Here is a 14,359-nt window from a genome sequence, read left to right on the forward strand (position 1 = left end):
GATTTATAATTGCCAGGCAGTGTATTGAATGGCCCTTGAAACTTTCATCAAAGGGTTTTGGGGAGAAAGAAAAAGAAAGCTCCCATCCTTGCCCACTGGAATAAAAAAAAAAAAAAACCACTTTGGTGGACATCACAAGACTGTAAGGAAACATCTATCAACAAGTAGAAACGAATATGCTCTGTGATTATAGCATGCGTGCCCGGGTCTTCACACTTACAGCCAGTGGCTTCCTGCGTCAGACAATCTTGGGGGTGGGGGGGTCAGCACCAGAAAGTTATTCCCACTGGCCTGACACGTTTTGCTCAGGACATTCTGGGGGTGAACGAACTGAGAGCAGGTGGCAGGAGGGGCTCAGTCCAGCAGAGCAGCTAGGGGGTGTATCCGGGAGGATTATGTGGACCCTTCCCTGGGGGCTGCCCTCCAGGTCCCAATGCAGAGGGGGGTGTCCGAATGTCCACACCAGGATGCATCGCCCACACGTAAGCACTGGTGTGTGAGGGGCTGCAGGTGCCCTCAGTCAGTTTCAGGTGATGGCATTTAAAAGAAGAAGTAGGAAAACCAGTGGACTCCCAGCACCAGGTCTGAAAGCCCTTTTCATCGCTGGGTGTGTGTGGGTGGAGTGTTTCTGAAAGCCTAGTTATCTGATGTTTCTGTCCTCTTAGGGCCCAGCTGAGATTTTATTCCAAGCCTGAAAAGGACTAATATTTAAAAGATATTGTAAGATCTGAGCTCTGAAGAATGAAGGGGACACCGTGTCATGCAGTGACCGATGGGACTGACGGACACTTTAATATTAAAGTATAATATACTTTATAAAGTTTAATATTAATATTAAAGTAGAATATTAATAACCAGTGTTTACTGAGCACTTACTGCTTGCTGGACGTTAGGAGAAGGGCTTTATCTGTGTTGTCTTGCTTATCCTCGCAAGAACCCTGTGCTTAGGCGCCATTATTACCTCCATTTAATAGGTAAGGAATGTGGGGTTTAAACAAGCCAACTAGCTTGCTCTACGTAGAGGAAGATTTCAGCCCAATGGGGGTTGAAATCTTGAGCTGAGCTTCAGCGGTGGGCGTGGGGTCAGCCCAGGATTCTGATGGGTCTCAGACTTGAGCCGGCTGCTGCTCAAGTAAAGGGGTCTGGTTCCCCCGTTGGTACTCCTCAGCGTGTTTGTAATCGAACACTGCAGTCCGGGTCATAATCATTTTATGCTGTGAAGAGCGACCTTTGGCCATTGTCACGATCGACTCTCCGTTTTGTCTAGAAGTGTTACCTGCTCACCTCGGCACCCACTTAGCACAGTGTCGCCCCCTTGGACCAGAGTCGGGCGCTGAGTGCATCCGACAGCAGGGGAGCTGAACCACGGAAGCTGGGGCTGGCTTCGTGGCTGTAAAGTTAGAAACTATATCAGCAAAGGGCCTTTACAGGGAGGAATGTGGGAACTGTCCTAGCCAGGGACTCTGTCCCCACCCTCCTTGCAAATAGAAATGAAAAGCCCTCTATCTCAGGATTAACTAGGTTCTTCCTTTGTAAATCCTTCCTAAGTATTAATCTAGGCTCGCAACGCTAGTGGCTAAGTTGATTTCCATTTAATAGATGGGAAAAGCAGTGCAAATCAGCGACAGCTTAGGCACCTCCTCTTGAGCAGGTGAGTGTCAAGAGAGTCCTGGAGTCCGGGGTCAGCCCACACCTCAGACACCGCAGCAGCTTCATTTTATAGGAAGTGAGGCCTGAAGAAACAACACACCTGGTTAGGACCAGCATCAAGACGAAGACCTGGCCTCTAGACTCGGACTCCAGGGATCTTTCTGAAACCCTCCCACACTGCCAGGCTCCGGCAGAAGCCACAGCCCTCACGTGGGCCCTGGCCATCAGGGTATTTGCCCTTTCTCCGGGAGAGAGACCGAATCCCATGCAAACAATAACCGTGCACCTGCCACGCACTGCAAAGTACTAGGAGCTGGGGGAGGGCCAGAAGCCAGGAGGGTGGCACGCCTTCAGGTCGGGGGGACCGGGCAGAGGCAGGGCCATGCGTGGTGCCCAGGCTGGGACCACAGTAGTCCCTCTTCCCAGATCCCGGCTGGAGGGAGGATGAGGTGGGCAGTGGGGTGACAGGAAGTAACACTGGACAGATAGGCTGAGGTCGCAATCATTCAGCTAGTCCACGAATGTTTATTGAGCAGCTACTACGTGTGAGGCCCTGTGGCAGGCCTTGGGGTTAAGAAGGTGATGAAGAGATGCACAGACCTCGTTGGCCATCCGTCAGGTATGGAGACAGACAATACAAGAGTGGAAGGGAGAAACCAAATGATGGAGAAGCTGGTGAGATTCACGATGGGTGGTCTCCGTCTCTCTGAGAAAGTAACACGTGAGCCAGGAACTAACCAGTGGGAAAGTCAACCGAACGAAGGCCTGGGTGAACCTCTCCAGGCCGAGGGAACGAGAGCGTGAAGCCTCATGGGAACGCGCTTGGCGTGGTGGCGGAACCAAGCAAAGGGCACGGTGGCAGGAGACCTGTGGGCAAGGTGAGGCGGGGCCAGGGCGGGGGCGGGGCCACGCGCAGGCCCGAGGGCGGAAGGAGAGGTTGAGGCGGGGGCTCCCGCGCTGGAGGCGATCGGCTCGGCCTGGGGCGGGACTGGCGGGGATGCAGGCATTCAGGTGCATCCCGGGGAGACGGCGCGGGCAGGACCTGCTGATGACTGGCCTGTGGCGTGGGGAGGAGTCGGCGGTGCCGCTGCGGATCGCGGTTCGAGCCTCTGGGTGGCTGGTGACAACGTGTCCTGAAATGGGACAGACCCAAGGAGACGGCGCGGGAGAGAAGAAATGAGTCCTTTGGGGTCTTTTCATATCCGAGATCCTGTGAGTCATACGCATAGCGGTGCCGAGTAGGTGGCTGGATAAACGCGTCTGGTGCTCAGAGATCCGAGCTGGAGACCTATTTTGGGAGTCACGGGCCTTCAGAAGCAATTTAAAGATCTGGACCCGACGACCCATCTGAGCAGCCGGCTGTGCCCCAGGGCCTTCAGAGCCGGCCTGGAGCGCTGGACGACGGCCACTCCAACCCAGAGCCACGCAGGCGCTACCCAGCCCGGAGGGGCCGAGTCCCGGGAGGAGAGAGGGTCCATGGGTGGGGAGTGCACCTTGGGCCTCCCCATCGCAGCGCACCTGCCGCTGCCAGGTACCCGGCTCCCCGAACACAAGGCCCTTTGTTCTCTCAACAGCTTGTTTCACTCAGGTTTCCCCAGAGCAGCGTGCTAAGGGGTCTGAAGGAGATTTCTCTCGTAAATCCCCTTGCAAAGGAAATCCTTGTGTCCCAGTGATATTTTTGGTCTTGACCTCTCTTTCCTAAACTCTTTGTTATCTGTTAACACACCTGTTCCTGCTCAGAAGCTGTAGCAGCCCACTTCCCTGGCTCCAAGGGAGGAGGTGGTAGCAACCCCCGGACCCTGTGGTGGGCAGTTCCGTAAGACGATGCTATTTCACCAAGGCAATATGAAGGGCTTTTGAAAAGCCCCACCTAATACTCATAAAATGGTCTTATTTCAGAATTACTGCATGAGTTTCCTTCCCCAGGCAAGAGAATGAGATTTCTCCATAAATCAAAGATTTATTTAAAGAAAAGGCGAAAGTTTGGGCTCTGGAATCAGAAAGACCTGGATTCAAACCCTTAACTCTGCTACTTACATTTCTGTAATGGAGACAACTTATTTCGCTTCTCTGAGCCTCAGTCTCCTGATCTGTAAAATGGTGTTAATAGTAACAGTTCACCAACATTCACAAGGTGACTGAGACAGCTGGGGATAATTATGGAAATTGAAAAGCACATAGGAGGCTCTCAATAAATGGGAGTTACTATTTTTATTTTGTATTTTGTCTTTCAAACCCATGTTCAGAGGATGATGGGGAACTGCATGTCTTCTGCAGCTGGGTTGTTATTGTACAGTGGCCAAGACAGGTGCCCTTTTTCAAAGTCCTTCTACACCTGGAGTCTTCTAAAACTGGGCTTTGTGCCACCTGAAAAGGCTTGGCAGGTGGGTTTGGCTTGGCCATCCTGCCGGTGAAACCCTTTCTTTCTCCTCAGATGCGCGTGAATGGTCCTCTCATCAGGTTGCTCCTCTCACACTGCACCGTCCATGGCAGTTTTATGTGACTGTCTCCTTTGCCTTCAGATTAGGAGGATCAGATGCCCCGGTCATCGACTGTGGTTCCTGTGGCCACCAGCCCAGCGGCTCCACCTGTGGCCAAGCCTGGGAGGCTGAATCCAGAGTCAGTGTTTCTTGCCAAGTTTCCCCAGGATCCTGCTTTGGGAGAAGGGCTGTTGATATTATCAGCACAAGATTTCCATCAGCCTTAGCTGGAAGGGAAATCTTATTTCCAAGAGGAGAAGAATTGATTAAAGACATTGTAAATGTGAACTACTTTGCATCTGCCCTGAATTTTTTCATCATCCTTCCATCCGTCCACTCATCCATCCACCCATCCATCCATCCACCAACTCGTTCCCTCCTGCACCAGGTGTCTCCCTCCATGTTGCATTCCTATAATAAGCTAAGTTAGTAAAAATGTAATTTTTTCCCATTTGGAAGAGCCCCTTTCTTGGAGTTCATTGACTCCAAGCATTAGAACGCCTGGTCCAGCTTGATTACCTCCTCCTTCCCTGTCCCCTCCAGCCACTATAGATTCTGACGTATTTGTTTGTGTTCATTGCCTTCCTGTCTCCACTAGAATGAGAGCTTCTTGCAGGCCGGAGTCCATCTGTCTTTTCACCTCTGTATCCCCAGAGCCTGTCAGAGGCAAGTCTCTGCGTATATTAGGTGCTCCGTCAATGTTTGTTGAATGAATGAATGAGTCACGCCACCCTAAGGGTTTTAGACTTTAGAAAGGGATTTAGGGGCGGGGGTCGGAGTGGCATGATGAGATTTACCTGCGGATTTCAAACAGAGTGTGAAAAAAAATCCGTGATGTTACCAATGCTGCACCATCTATTCTGGCCCAGAGGAGGAGCCAGGATGGATGCAGAGTGACTCTGGTGCTTTTGAAGCTTATGTGATGAACTTGCCACTCCTATCATCCATTCATTCAGCTGATGTTTACTGAGAACTGATCAGATGAAAGGCATTGCGGTAGGATCTCTGACTCCTGCAAAGATGGGTAGATATGGTCCCGTTGAGTTTGGAGCATGGCCCACACGCAACATTTCACATTCAAGAACTTACTTGTTACTTGATTGAATACATACATAACCGGTGCTGTGAATGCGCTCTGGGCAGTTGGATGTGGTTCCTCCTTAAAAGACAATATACAATCTTACAGGGAAGACAAGACATCCACTTAATAACTAACACAGGTAAAGATGGGGCGGGCCATTGGCCAGAGACAGATTAAAGGAGGTGCATCGAGGGGAGAGAGGAGGGCCAGCTAAGGAAAAGGAAGAAGCAGGCTGATGTGGGGAGGTGTCGAGGAGAAAGTGGCATTTGATATTGTGCATTAATGCATATATGTGGAATCTAGAAAAATGGTACAGGTGAACCGGTTTGCAGGGTAGAAATAAAGACACAGATGCAGAGAACAAACGTATGGACACCAAGGGGGGAAAGCGGGGGGAGGGTGCGGGTGGTGGTGGGATGAATTGGGAGATTGGGATTGACATGTATACAGTGATGTGTATAAAACTGATGACTAATAAGGACCTGCTGTATAAAAAAAATTAAATTTTTTAAAAAAAGAAAAGAATAAGAGAGCGACATTTGAGTTTAGCCCAGGAAGTTGGGCAGGATTTGAATAAAATTCACTTTAAATGGTTTATTCCTTGCCAGTAGAGCCTGATCCCAGGTCGGAGTTCTTTATCTTTCTCCTTGATGTTTCTTTACTAAAGATTCAGCTCAACCCATCAGACGCTGTGAATAAACCTTCCTCATGTGAATTTTATCCCCCGTGCCCTCGGCGTTCGATTGGACTGCTAAAGCGTCATGACTCCTTCATAATTTGAAAGTTATTTTTATAAAGTCCCATGATCCTTATTGTAAGGAAAAGACAAAGATATTTTACTTCACTTGTGACGTTCACGCAACTCTTACTTGAATCTTTGGTAACAATGGAGAAAATCATGGTCTTGGGGAAAAAAATACCAAACACCATGCTTCTTGACAAATTTAAAACCTGTCATGGAAAAACAAAACTGCTTTAGGAAATAAAAGTAGAAGCAAATCTTTAACAACCAAGGACTTAATTTATCGTCAAAGAAATACTAGAAACTATGAGATAGAGTGTTAATATGTCATCAATCAAAAGAATCAGAGAAGAATGGACTTTGAATTATAAGGATATGTACTATAGCAAATGTTTCTTAAGCTTGAGGAATTTACAGGGAAATAATTTTTAAGGCCTCTTAGAATTTGCTCATGAATCCCAGTTTGAGAAAACAATGACTTAAATCAAAGTCTTTTTATGAAAATACCAAATGTAAGTTGCCACTGTAAGTTTTCTCTTTATAATCGCTAATTTTAAAAAACTTTCACTAAGGCAAAAATACAAAATTAAAATTTTGCAGATGTTTAGGCATCTGTGATTCTCAGTTTGAGGAACTTTGTATTTTAGAAAATTACAGTTAAAGTAAACAGGATGTCTAGGTGCCTGAGAAAGAGTAGCTGCTGTTGTCTTTACATGATATACTGAAAAAAAAATTAAATTGTAATTATAAGTGGCTACAACCTATGATAGAAAATAGTAGAATCCAGGGATTCTATTTTTACTTATTAATTTATAATTTATATCCTACCTAACCTACTTCTCTAAAGAATCCGATGTTGGCAAAGACAATCATAAACTCTGCACAGCAACACAGCTGCAAGAATTTTTCGTTTTACTGATTTATCGCTTTTCCACCAGAGTACGTGCAACTTTAAAATTTTGAAGATTACATGAAAAGCTTGGTTTATGCAACCATCTTTAATATCAAATTCATGCAAAGTGAACTCTTTGCTTGAGCAAAGACTAATGTGCATCCTGTCTAAATTATTAGATGAAAAGGTACTGTTAACATATTTATCGTCATTGCAACGAGAAAATGGTCATGGTTGGGAAATAACATTCGCTTTCACCAGTGCATTCTGTGTGCTGTGACCTGCTGTTTTGTCTGATTTCCCTGCTGGTTGGATGTTTGGGAGAGTCCTTAAAGGCAATGGCCATATGCTATCCCTTTCTGGAAGTTTCTTTCTACTCCTGGTGCATTGGGCCCTTCAGAGACTGTCTTGCTGTGGCCACTCAAAACAAGGCTTCGACCACTCAGCCTCCTCTTGCCCAGTGATGCCTACGCCCTCTCTTCTCTGCCAATCCGCCCTCGGTATTGTCCTTGTTCTTAGGCCTAGCTTTCAGCACAATTCTCAGCCCTAATTTTTTTTTTTTTTTTTTTTTTGGTTTTTGTATTCCTTGCAGTTGCCTCAGATGAGAATTTCTGTACCCACCCCCAATGCAAGGAACCCCAGCCCTGGTCCCCCAGTGTGTCCAGAACTTTGCAGTGGCTCCTTTATGTCTGTCAAGTAAACAGAACGAAGCGTTGCTAAGGACTCGAGGACCTAAGCTGGGTTGTGATACGTGTGCGATATTTTGTGAGGTCTTTGTAGAGCAACATAAAAGAAAAGGAAATCTGCTTCCTCACAACAAAGTTTTGGTTGATAGTTTTTGTTTCTTTTTTATTTTCTGGCCTCATTCCATAAAGGGATTCTGAGGTCACTGAAACAAAGACTACAGTCCAAAAGGTGTTTGGAAGAAATGATTCTAATTTTACTAAGGCTGAGAGATAACTAGAGGACCAGCTGCCTACGAGACCCCAGAGCACTCCCCTTGCTGCCACAGCTGTGGGTCAGAGTCCCCTTCATCTCCAGGTTCTGAGATAAAGAGAACTCAAGGGCTCACTTGCCTCGGATGCCTCACAAGTTTCTGGTCCAGCCCTGGATTGCTGCAAACCATAGGCCCTGGTGGCCACTGTAAGTACCAGGGTTCCAGGCACTGAAGACGGGTCAAACGCATTTCCAGCTGCCATGGTCCAGTGTGATGAGTGTACAGAGGAGAAAAGGGCAGGATGCTCTGGGAGCTCAGAATGGCAGCTCCTGACCCAGAACGGGGAAAAGATGACGTAGAAATGATGACCTATCATTTCAATGTGGAGGAAGCACAGAGCAAAGATGGAGGTAGGCCTCCGGGCAGAGGAAACAGCAGGTCTGGGGCCGGGAGGCAAGAAGCCCCACGGTGTCCCGATGGCTCTCCAGTTGGGGTCATCTTGGGCTGACCCCGAGAATCTCCACAGGCAAGGCCACGCCCTAGAATGAAGCAGTCTCCCATCTAGGGCCACCCAACTAAGTTCTGGGTTCAGTTGTACCTCCATCTGCAGGGACCTCCGGGCTCAGTCACCTGGAACGGCTCCAGTTTGGGTGGAAGGCTGTTGTTTGCTGGAGATGTTGGGTGCATGGGGGGTCTAGACCTCCACACACATACAGGGTGGAATTTTCTCTTTTTGCAAGTGAGGAAAGGCAGAGATAGAGCCACGCTCTCAGTCCCTGCATGGTTTCCCAGAGCACCCCTCCAAGGCCGACAGAATTCCATTTAATCCGTACTTTCACAAAGACCAATTTATCACGCGAACCCCAGCCATCTTCCGTAAGGGTGGGTAAGGGAGATTTTGCTGATCCAGACTAATACAAAGAATTCTTGAAGTCCTCAGGGACAAAATATGCCTCACATGTGTGGTACAAGCCTCCTTAGAAGTCGCTTACGTTAAAGAGAAGTGACTACCGGGCACTGGCAGCGCTGCCACCCTGGTGACCTATTTACTCTTCCCTGGGGGCAGCTGGCTGCATTTTTTTGTGCTGGGAACCCTACACAGACCTGTGGCCACCTGGCCCGATCCCAAGCTGATGGATTTCAAACCCCCAGCAATGACAGAAATATCACTTAAAACAATCTCCCATCTATTAAGCTAGCACAATTTTTCTTTTTAAAGAATAAAGCACAATGCTGGCAGGACTTTAAGGAAATAAGTACATTCATACCCTGCTGGTGGCCCTTTAGAGTGGTTCCTCTCTCTCCTGAGAAAAATTGGACAATGTGTAACAAGAGCTAAGAACGGTTTGACCCAGTAATTCCACTTTTGGGAATATGCTACAAGAAAATAACTCCAAAAAAATATACAACATAATATGTACAAATATATACACAGCAGCTGCCGTTCAACACAGTATAAAACTGGAAACGGGCCAGACACACACAATAGGGGAAACCGCTAAGCAAATTATGTGTTGACATGAAATACCCTATGGCCATTAACAACGACAAGTGTCCTGGACCATGCCAGCGTGTTCAGAGCTGGATATTTAAGCCATGATAGAATGTAAAGTGGTATGCCCCTGCTGAGGGTGACTATATTTTTTAAAGTATGTAAGTATTCTACAGGGCTTCCCTGGTGGCGCAGTGGTTAAGAATCTGCCTGCCAATGCCGGAGACACGGGTTCGAGCCCTGGTCTGGGAAGATCCCACATGCCGCAGAGCAACTAAGCCTGTGCGCCACAACTACTGAGCCTGCACTCTAGAGCCTGTGAGCCACAACTACTGAGTCTGCGTGCCACAACTACTGACGCCCGTGCGCCTACAGCCCGTGCTCCGCAACAAGAGAAGCCACTGCAATGAGAAGCCCGTGCACCGCAATGAAGAGTAGCCCCCTGCTGGCAGCAACTAGAGAAAGCCGGCGCACAGCAACAAAGACCCAACGCAGCCAAAAAATAAATAAATAAAATAAATAATTTAAAAAAAAAAGTATCCTACAAACATTACAAAATAACCTAAAAGGAAGGACGTTTCATTTAAATGTTCCTTGGGTCCTTTCCTTGTAGAGTTGCTCAAGTTCATCATTTACGAAGCATGTTTTGACGAGGAGACGTATATGGAGCTCTTTAAAAGGACACCACCCCAACAGGGGACTGGCCCCGGCCAGGGACCGCAGTGTCAGGACCTCCGGCTGCTGGGTTTTGTTTTGTTTTGTTGTTTTTTTGCTTTTTTTTTTTTGAGGTACGCAGGCCTCTCACTGTCGTGGCCTCTCCCGTTGCGGAGCACAGGCTCCGGACGCGCAGGTCCAGCGGCCATGGCTCACGGGCCCAGCCACTCCGCGGCATGTGAGATCTTCCCGGACCGGGGCACGAACCCGCGTCCCCTGCATGGACAGGCGGACTCTCAACCACTGCGCCACCAGGGAAGCCCTAGATTTCAATTTTTTAAAAATTGTGTAGGTTTGACCCAGAGGCAAATGACAGCCAAGGACAGTTAATTAGGAGGCATGTGAGCCTCCAGCCACTGCTGATTAGTGCAGATTCCTGTTCAAGAGGGAGACAAGGGCTGAGTGACTCGCTGATGAGGGCAGAAGCCCTCTTATCAGACAAGATCAGCACGGGTAGTGAGTCATCTAATGGAAAAACAGTCTCTTAAAGTGGGGAATCAGGAACAATGACACATGTTCACCTCCATCATATCACCTTACTTTCGATGACAGAAATATACATTCTGTCTATGGACACTCATCTTGTGACGTCAGGCCAGGCCGTTCTCTGAGAACGGGTCAACGGCCTGGGGAATCTCTGACTTTTGTGCAGAAACCACACTTGAACGCAGCCTGCAGTGATTCTACTCTTGGTTTCTTTAAAATAGAGTAAAAACTTGTGGCTCTTGAGCGTTTCGGGTGCAGGTGTCAAGATTTTTCTGATTTGCCCCTAATCTGTTAAAATTGTCTCTCCAGCACCTAGTATAAGAGCCATTTTGAGTTACTTACCTTGATCCGTTTTTCCAAAGTCTTCAAATTAGTTTTCATATAAACTAACTTTATTCCCACTCATATTTAAGCGGTTTGTGTGATATTTAACTAAATCACAAATCAATACCAAAGAAAAATGGCATAAACAGCTCAGGAAACGAACACCACAATTCGAGGCAAGCATACAACTCAACCGGTGAGAGCAAATTGCATAGAACAGCCTGTGGGCTCAGAGCTGGCTGCCTGCAGTAGCGCCCGTCCGCATGCTTCCCAGAGGACCAGCGCCTGTCAGTTAATCAGGCTAATGGACAACGTGAGCAAATGTTTGCTTGATGATTTCTGGGCAGGGCGGGTCTTGCTTGAGTATCCAATGAGCTTCACCTAGTAGCTTGTTTGCAAAGCTCTTTGAAAATGTCAAATTTTAAGCAGCACGTAACTTGTGCGTATCACTTGCCATCTGGTGGTTTGGGGCAGGTAAAAATGTACCCACCAAAAAGTTAACTTGTAACTTTTGGACCAATCTCTAAATTGAGACCAACTGTGAAAGGAAATGGTTTGGCCACCATCAAAACCACCGAATCCATCAGCATAGTCCTGACGGAGTTTCAGATCCTCTGTCAACAAGATACACACGTGGTGACATCAGTGTGTTAGTATAACACGGAAACAAATGGAAGACATTAATCTTGTGTCCATTTTTAACTGTTTTGTGAAATTTTTAATTGTCATTTACCGAGCTTTTATTGTTTTTTTGTTTGCGGTACGCCAGCCTCCCACTGTTGTGGCCTCTCCCGTTGCGGAGCACAGGCTCCGGACACGCAGGCTCAGCAGCCATGGCTCATGGGCCCAGCCGCTCCGCGGCATGTGGAATCTTCCCGGACTGGGACACGAACCCGTGTCTCCTGCACCAGCAGGCGGACTCCCAGCCACTGCGCCACCAGGGAAGCCCTACTGAGCTTTTAGATTATATCTTCCATGTGACTTGCTTTTGGCAAATGAGCTGAATTGAAATATGCTCCCTTTTTAATGTAGGAACATGGGACTAGAAATTCTGGGACAGAAGTGCTGGTCCTGGCTTTATTGCTTCCCTGTTATGAGGGGAAGAAACTTAATAATCAGAATGTCATTGGCAACTTTGGTTCAAGAGTTTGGGCTCTTTCAATGGCAGGTCACAGAAACGTCATGAACTATCTTCCTCCAAAAAGGAAATTTATGGGCACCCATAACCGGGAAAGTCCAGATGGGCATTACCTGCCGAGTGGCTTAGACAACAGCGACAACTTTTTAATGGAAAAGTGCTCTCTAGAATGATAGGCTGGAATCATATAACTGCCTCTAGGGCCACCAGGTGACCAGAGCAATGACAAAGATGGATAATGTGCAGAAACAGGGTGTATTGGTTTCCTTGGGCTGCTGTAAGACGTTACCGCAAACTGGATGGCTTAGAACGATAGGAAGTTACTCTCCCACAGTTCTGGGGGCCGGAAGCCTGAAATCAAGGTGTTGGCTGTGCTCCCTCTGGAGGCTCGGGGAGTTGGGTGGGGGTCTGTTCCTGGCCTCCAGCTCCTGGTTGGTTGGAGTCACTCCCTTCTCTGCCTCTGGCTTCATGTGACTTTTTAAAAATATTTATTTATTTACTTATTTGGTTGCACTGGGTCTTAGTTGTGGCAGGCAGTCTCCTTAGTTGTGGCATGCAAACTCTTAGTTGCAGCATGCATGTGGAATCTAGTTCCCTGACCAGGGATCGAATCTGGGCCCCCTGCATTGAGAGGGCGGAGTCTTCAACACTGCGCCACCAGGGAAATCCTGTGTCTCCCCTTTTTGTAAAGTCTCTTGTCATTGGATTTTGGGCCCACCAATTAATGCAGGATGATCTCATCTCGAGATCCTTAACTTGATTACATCTGCCAAGTATCAAGAGATTTTCCAAATATGTAAGGTCACATTCACAGGTTTGGCATGGACATTTTGTGGGAGATCACCATTAAGTTCCACCACGTAGGAACTTCCAGGTTGCAAGGTAAATGGAATTTCTGCTCAAACAGATGACTCTTAAAAGCTTTTTCTTTTTTGTTTTACACAAAGAGTTGGAAAAATAAAAACTAAAATAGCCTTTCTCTTCTAATGGGTAATTAAATACTTTTATCTATTGAAGGATGATTTTCGATAACTTTTGCATGGCCACACATGTAAGAGAAACTTTGGGAAAGGTGGGTCCCTACTGTGGACCTTTGCAGGCTGTCATGTGGATAAAATAGATCACAGGGGATTCCAAATTCCCACCTACAGCTCAAAACTCTACCCTTTTCATTCTTGCTGTTCAGAGACACTCCACCTTCTTTGCATCTATTTATTTAGTGCATGAGGACATCTAGCTTCTCCATTCCTCAAAGCCATGCAGAAGTAGAAAAGTCGGGACTTCCCTGGTGGTCCAGTGGTTAAGAATCCGCACCTTCCAAAGCAGGGGACGTGGGTTTGATCCCTGGTCAGGGAACTAAGATCCCCTATGCCGTGGGGCAACTAAGCTCACACTCTCTAGAGCCTGCGCGCCACAACTAAGACCCAATGCAGCCAAATAAATTAATTAATTAAAAAAAAAAGAAGTAGAAAAATCTTCTTCTTGACCTTCTTGCAAATCACAGTTAGGACCATGACTTTGCTAACCCCCAGGAAATGAAAAGCAGAAACTTTTAATGAGTCCATCACATCCATACAGAAGTTAGCTCCTAAAGATATTCTGATAAATCTTGAAGAAGTTGTCTAAAGAGCAGTATATCTACTGAAGGGGTTAGGGCTAGGCCAGGAGCACTTAGGGACCCCCACTCAACCCCAGGGGTATACTCAGCATCAGGATGCAGACCTCAATGTGGGGAAGAGTTCTTACCCTGCCGTGGCTAAGGGCAGGTGTATATCAGAGCATTTTGACACCTGTAAGTCCTGGTGACTCACAGCCCTGGCTTTGGCATTGGTAAGCAGATACAATTAAATCCATTCTCTCAAAGCCAGGATGTGGCCTGTTTTCTTTGATGGGACAGAAGCCAGCAGTTGAAGATCCCACAGGAGACAGTAAGATTGCTTTTGGACTTTAAAAGTGAAGATGATGCCCTTTTTCTTTTGTGTTATCAGGAGAGAAGCACAGGGCCAATTACATCCCATTATACAACTTGACAACACGTGGGGGCTTTAATATATATGGGCAAAATCCTTTCACTCTTTCATGAGATCGTAACATCAGGTACCAATCATTCAGCCATTTTTTTTCTTTCTCTCTCTGTCTTTGGCTATTATTTGCTTTTTCATAGTACAAATGTAATACAGCATCATCTCTCTTTTTTTTTTTTAATGTAGAAACTCTAAATAAATAAAAACAAAGAAAAATCATCCAGGACCTAGAGAATACTATACTTAGCAAAGTAAGTCAGACAGAGAAAGAGAAATACTATATGGTAACACTTATATGTGGAATCTAAAAAAAATATGAATGAATCTATATACAAAACCGAAACAGATTGACAGACATAGAAAGCAAACTTATGGTTACCAAAGGGGAGAGGGAGGGAG

Source organism: Grampus griseus (genome assembly GCF_964374135.1).
Source record: "Grampus griseus genome assembly, chromosome: 21".
In the NCBI taxonomy this organism is placed as follows: domain Eukaryota; kingdom Metazoa; phylum Chordata; class Mammalia; order Artiodactyla; family Delphinidae; genus Grampus; species Grampus griseus.